This window comes from Gossypium arboreum, chromosome 11 (assembly GCF_025698485.1).
Source record: "Gossypium arboreum isolate Shixiya-1 chromosome 11, ASM2569848v2, whole genome shotgun sequence".
Taxonomy (NCBI): domain Eukaryota; kingdom Viridiplantae; phylum Streptophyta; class Magnoliopsida; order Malvales; family Malvaceae; genus Gossypium; species Gossypium arboreum.
Genome location: NC_069080.1, coordinates 120,974,229 through 120,980,516, shown reverse-complemented (window position 1 = coordinate 120,980,516; position 6,288 = coordinate 120,974,229). Strand labels below are relative to the sequence as shown.

The following is a 6,288-nucleotide window of genomic DNA, read 5'->3' as shown; positions in this document are numbered from 1 at the left end:
CCTTAAAAGTGTCGAATTTGGAATGAGTTACCTCGATTGTACCGTATGGGAAAATGTTAAGTACCGTAAAAGGGATTGCTCTATTAGGTTCAGAAATGGTAATACGAGGGTCTGCTGCATCTAATAGTACTTTGTCTCCAACCTTAAGTTGATTTGATAAAACATTGAGTCCATCATGGCATGGTTTTAGTTTATCGTGCGTTCTCAGTTTCTGTGTCCGCCATTCATCTAGTTCCTCGATCTGTAACCTTTGCTCTTCATAGATGGGTCCTTTGTTGTTACTTGAACATGGCTCATGTATGCTCTTCGAACGTGTTTCCTACAAAGAATGTTGCACCACATGATTAATATTAGTAGCATGATTTATACAACCTCCCTCAATATTTGATGTGTTACTCGAATTGCTAGCTTGAAGAGTGATTGTTTCATCACCCACACGAAATGTGAGTTCACTTGTACCAACATCAATAATAGTTCTAGCAGTTACTAAAAAGGGTCGTCCTAAAATCAAAGGCACGTCAATATCCTCTTCCATGTCTAGAACAAAAAAATCAATTGGGAATATAAATTTATCGATTTTGACAAGTACGTCTTCAATGATACCCCTAGGAAATCTGATTGTTTTATCTGCTAGCTGATGTAATACCCTGAAAATTTTTACAGTAAGATATTATCCTTGATATAGTAAAATAAGGAAATAAAGTGACAAAAACGGAAATTTTGAGTTATGTCAATATTGAGAAGTATATTATGATATATTAATTCAAGAAAGGACTAAATTGTAAAAGTGAGAAAAGTTTTGTTGCACAAGAGAAAATATTCATAATTTGAGGGGTTAAAGTGTAAATATAAAAAAGTTGAAGGACTAATAGTGTAAATAATTTAAGAGTGGAATGATCTAGAAACTAAGGAAAATGGATGAATTAGGACCAAATTGAATAGATGAAGAACTATGAGGGACTAAATTACAATTTTATCAAATTAAATGATGACTTAAGGATGGAATTTTAAAAGATAATAAAGGGCAAAATGGTCAATTGGAAGAGAGAGAAAGCTAGAAAGTAATAATCATGCTAGAGATATTTTGATATTTTATAATTATTTAATTAGATAAATATTATTTTATTAATATTTTAATAAGATATTTTATTATTATTATATTAGTATATAAAGAAAGAAAGATGAGAAATTCTCATCCATATTTTCCCATGCACTAACGTGAGAGAAAGAGAGGAAGAAGGAAAATTTTGCTTTCTTTACAATTTGGTCCTTTTACCAAAAATTCACCATTTTCACCCAAAAATCAAATGAATTTTCATAGCTACCAAGAGACAAAAATGTTAAGAAGAGCATGGGGAGTTAGAATATCAAGTTGGATTCAAGAAATAGAAGCTGGAGGAGAGAGAAAATCAAGTTAAAGATTAGTATCAATAGAACAAGGTAAGTATATCAAGATTTCAATATGTTTTTAAGTTTGTTATTATTGACAAAGCATGGAAATAATGTTATAGTAGAGTTTTATTACATAAGGTCCTATGTTTTTGATATGTTAGTGAAGAGAAAATAAGAGAAAGTGATGAGAAATGGTGTAGAAAAAGAAAATAAGGGTGTTATAACATGGTAATTAATAGCTTGCACAAAAATAGTTTGGACAAAGAAGCAGAGACTAACTTTGAAAAATCACCATAAATTGTATAAATCGAATTAGAAGATGAAAAAAATATGGAATTAAATCTTATTGAGTATAGTTTCTCATAGAAGAAATAGTGTAAGAAATGGATTTGTAAATTTTTAGATATAATGAATTTTGTGAGACAAGGTCAGAATGAATTCGGGTTCCCCTGTTCTGACTTTGAAAAATCATAAAAACTTTAAGAAAAATAATTAGGGGCTTAAATTTATATTTATAAAATCCTTAATGAGTCTGTTTTTAAAATAAACAAACAAGAACATCATTTGAATCCTGTATGAGGAGATAATTAATTTTTGGTGAAGAAGGGTCGAAGGCTGCATGACAGTAAGGGGTAACTTTAAAGAATAAATCAGACTTATTGGCTAAACCAAAAATTCTGAAATTTTTATGGTAATAATATATATGAGTCTAGATTCATGGAAAATTATCTGATATTAATTTAAAGAGTTCTATAGATCCAGATATAAATAATTTAGTGACAATAATACGAGATAAACAAACTTGAATATTCATAAAAGTAAATAATAAAATTATGGATAATGTTACTTACAAGTGTGTTATCTACATTAAGGATGTGGAATGGAGAGGAGGAGGAGGAGGAAAATATGTATGAATATTCATCTAGCATGGCTAATTTGCATATTTTAGGCTCGGGGACTAAATTGAATAAAAGTAAAACTTTATGGGCAATTTTGTAAACATGTCGAAATGACCAAATTGCATGAAATGGATTATTTTATTATTTAAATTACAAAATTGAATAAAATTATTAATTTAGTTCAAGATCTGGGAAAAATGTTTTAGGATTAAATTGAAAAGTGTTGAAATTATGAAAAATTCGATATTTTATAGAATTCATGGATTGTTATCAATATATATAAGAATAATAGCTGGAAATAAGGATTAAATTGCAAGAATTTTATTTTCCTGACCTTAAGGATGAAATCGTCATTAATTAAAAGTTTAGGGGCAAAATAGAAATTTTGCCTAGAGCATTAATTAAATGCATTAGAATATGAAATGAATGAAAATGATGATCAAATTTATTTATAAAGATCCGGACGACTCAAATATGAGACTTGATCGTGGAAAAGAAAAGATATCGATTAATGAAATTATAAACACAAACAAGCAATGAGGTAAGTTCGTAACTTGAATTATATTCTTAAATGCTTGAGATTGTATGTTATTTATGTGAATATGATTTGAATGTTCATTGTATGAAAATTTATGAAACATTGATAAATTTGATAAAAGGAGAAGAAATCCTGGTTGAATGAAAGGAAAATTCGATGGATCTTTGAAAAGGAATTGACGGTAAAAAGGATTTAGCCCGGACGGGTGATCCTATCCTGATATAGCCCTCCCGAAGAATTAGTGTAAAATGGATTTATCCCGGAAGGGTAATCCAATTAGGGTCCAATTTAGCTTTGAATCGGTAATTCAGATCAAGCTCATTAGAGTAATTGTCGTTGTGGGATTTAGCTCGACTGGTAATCCCGACAATACTCTATGAGTTTATATTACAGGGGATTTAGCCTGGACTGGTAATCCCACTGTAAGGATGAGGTTCGCGGGAGTGTGCTTTCTTATATGAAATGTGTAAGACCATGGTTGAAAGATACCATGGCAACCTGTGTGTAAGACCATGGTTGAAAGATACCATGGCAACCTGATATGAAATGTGTAAGACCATGGTTGAAAGATACCATGGAAACCTGATATGAGATGTGTAAGACCATGGTTGAAAGATACCATGGCAACGTGACATGAAAAGAATAAGACTATGGTTGAAAGATACCATGGCAACATGACAGAAAATGAGTAAGACCATAGTTAAAAGACACTATGGCATCACGTTAAAGATAAATAAGACCGTGGATGGGAGATGCTATAACATCTGTTGAACAATTGATATTCAGGTAAAATGTATCAGATGACGAATGGTTATATGAAATGGTTGTGTGAAATGTTTACAAGAACTGGTCATATGGAAATATATGTACAAATGCGTTGTATGAAATAATTATGAAAATGGATAAACGAAATAAGCATAAGTACATGGAATATAATTTATGTTAAGTTTGATATAAGCTATTACCGTAATAAATATACATAAAATATATGGAAAAGATGAAGCATAAAATATTGATATAATGAAATGAATGATATATGCTTGTAAAGAAACGGTAAGAGCATGATATGTTTCATGACATGTACATATATGATTATCTTTGATATGTTGATACAAGGAAATTATGTAATTGAGACTATTATTAAACTCAAGTGCAACATGTCGAGAAAATAGATATATCAATGTTGAATTTATATGAGATATGTGCAAGTATATTAACAATGTTGTTGTTTGATGCTTATACAAGTGCCAAACTGTCGATTGAAAGGTAATATATTTATTTTATATGATGCATTGAATCGGTAAGTATTTTAATTTTTTTAGTGATCTGTAGATGGTAGTAATGCTCCGAAACCCTGTTCTGGCAGCGAATACGAGTTAGGGGTGTTACAGCTGAATGCTCATCCTAGTTTGTTTGGGTTTCCCAAGACCTAGTTGCTTGAATATTTTGTAGGGCATGGTGTTAATGCTCGCCCCTAAATCATCCAAAGCATTGTTAAAATCTAAACTACCAATTTAACAAGGAATCGTAAAACTCCATAAATCTTCTAATTTGTTGGGTAGTTTATTTTGTAGAATGGCTGAGCAAACCGCGTTCAATTCTACATGCGACGCCTCATCCAACTTCCAATTATTTGCTAAAAGCTTATTTAAAAATTTAACTGCGTTCGGCATCTGCGAAAGAGCTTCAATAAACAGTAACTTAATATGTAATTTCTTTAATAATTTAAGGAATTTACCAATTTGTTCATCCGTGTGGTCTTTCCTTGTCGCACTTGGATATGGCACACGATGTTTATATTCTCTACTTACCGGTTTTTGTTCACTGTGGTCCACCTCATCCTTACCACAAGTTATTGCCTTGATTCTAGTTTAAGTTCAACTAACCCTTCCTCATTTCGAACGGTAATCGTATTAAGCTGCTCCCTTCGGTTAGTTTCAATATTACTCGGCAAACTACCTTCTGGTTGGTCAAAAATCAATTTAGTAAGCTGGCATATCTGAGTTTCGAGCCCTTGGATTGACGCGTATTGATTCTTAAATGCTGTTTCGGTATTCTAAAAACGAGTTTCTGACACCAAGATGAATTTCGTTAGCATCTCCTCAAGGTTTGGCTTCTTTTCCTGCTGGTAAGGTGGTTGTTGAAAATCTAGGGGATGTTGTGGCCTTTGATTTCCTTAACCACCCCACGAGAAGTTGGGATGGTTCCTCCAACCTGCATTATAAGTGTTACTGTATGGGTTATTTTGAGGTCTAGAATTATTATTACCCATATATTGAACTTGTTCCTCCTCGGTGCTAGAGTTGAAGGATTGATATTTTGTGTGTACTCCTCCTCCATTTGAATCGCACCTCATCACTGGATGTACTTGAATAGAACCATACAAACCATCAATCTTTTTATTTAATAGTTCTACCTGGTTTGATAGCATAGTAACCGCATCGAGGTTGAAAACACCAGCTACTTTTGTCGGCTTTGTTCTCATGACTTGCCACTGATAGTTATTTAGTGACATCTCTTCAATAAATTCATAAGCCTCTTTAGGTGTTTTGTTGTTTAAAGTTCCACCGACGGCTGCATCAATGAATTGTCTTGTTGAGGGGTTCACACCGTTGTAAAAAGTCTGAACCTGCAGCCATAGAAATAACCCATGGTAAGGGCACCTTCTTAATAGGTCATTGTATCTCTCCCATGCATCATACAGGGTTTCTAGATCCATCTGCACAAAAGAAGAGATATCATTCCTTAGTTTAGCCGTTTTAGCCGGCGGAAAATATTTTAGTAAAAATTTTTCGATCATTTGTTCCCAAGTTGTGATTGACCCTCGTGGTAACAAGTTCAACCATTTTTTAGTTTTGTTCCTTATAAGAATGAAAACAACTAAAGGTGTATGGCATCGTTAGAAACGTTATTGATTTTAAAAGTGTCGCAGAACTCCAGAAAATACCCCAAATGAGTGTTTGAATCCTCGTCCTACAAACCATCAAACTGAACAAACTGTTGTATCATTTGAATCGTGTTAGGTTTCAGTTCAAAATTATTTGTAGCAATAGTAGGTCTAACTCTACTCGATTCAACTCCTGTTAAAGTAGGTTTAGCATAATCATACATAGTACAAGGAGGATTCTGATTTATTGGATCTGCAGCAACCACATGAGGTAGCTGATTATTCTGATTTTCAGCCATCCCCTCGGTTGTAGTTTAACTATCGTCCTCTTGCCCTTCCTCTATGTATCGTAGGCTTCGTCTTATTTCTCTTCGGTTTCTACGAGCTGTGATTTCGATCTCACTATCAAAAAGTAGAGGTCCTGACAGGTTTCTTCTAGTCATAAACTATAAAAAAACCTGCCAGAAGCAAATAAAAGAGAAATTTAATAATTTATGCAAAAAAAATAAATTGCAATAAAAATAAATGGCTAAAGTAATAAAAATTAAGTGTTCCTAATATCTTAGTTCCCC

General features: G+C 32.7%; 1 non-coding gene across 1 annotated transcript; it reads left to right on the top strand.

Moving 5' to 3' along the window:
* The first annotated feature begins 5,474 nt into the window (after positions 1–5,474).
* Positions 5,475–5,581, top strand: LOC128284674 (small nucleolar RNA R71). The gene has a single exon (XR_008275096.1). It is a non-coding gene; the product is annotated as a small nucleolar RNA R71 (small nucleolar RNA).
* Positions 5,582–6,288: the final 707 nt, after the last annotated feature.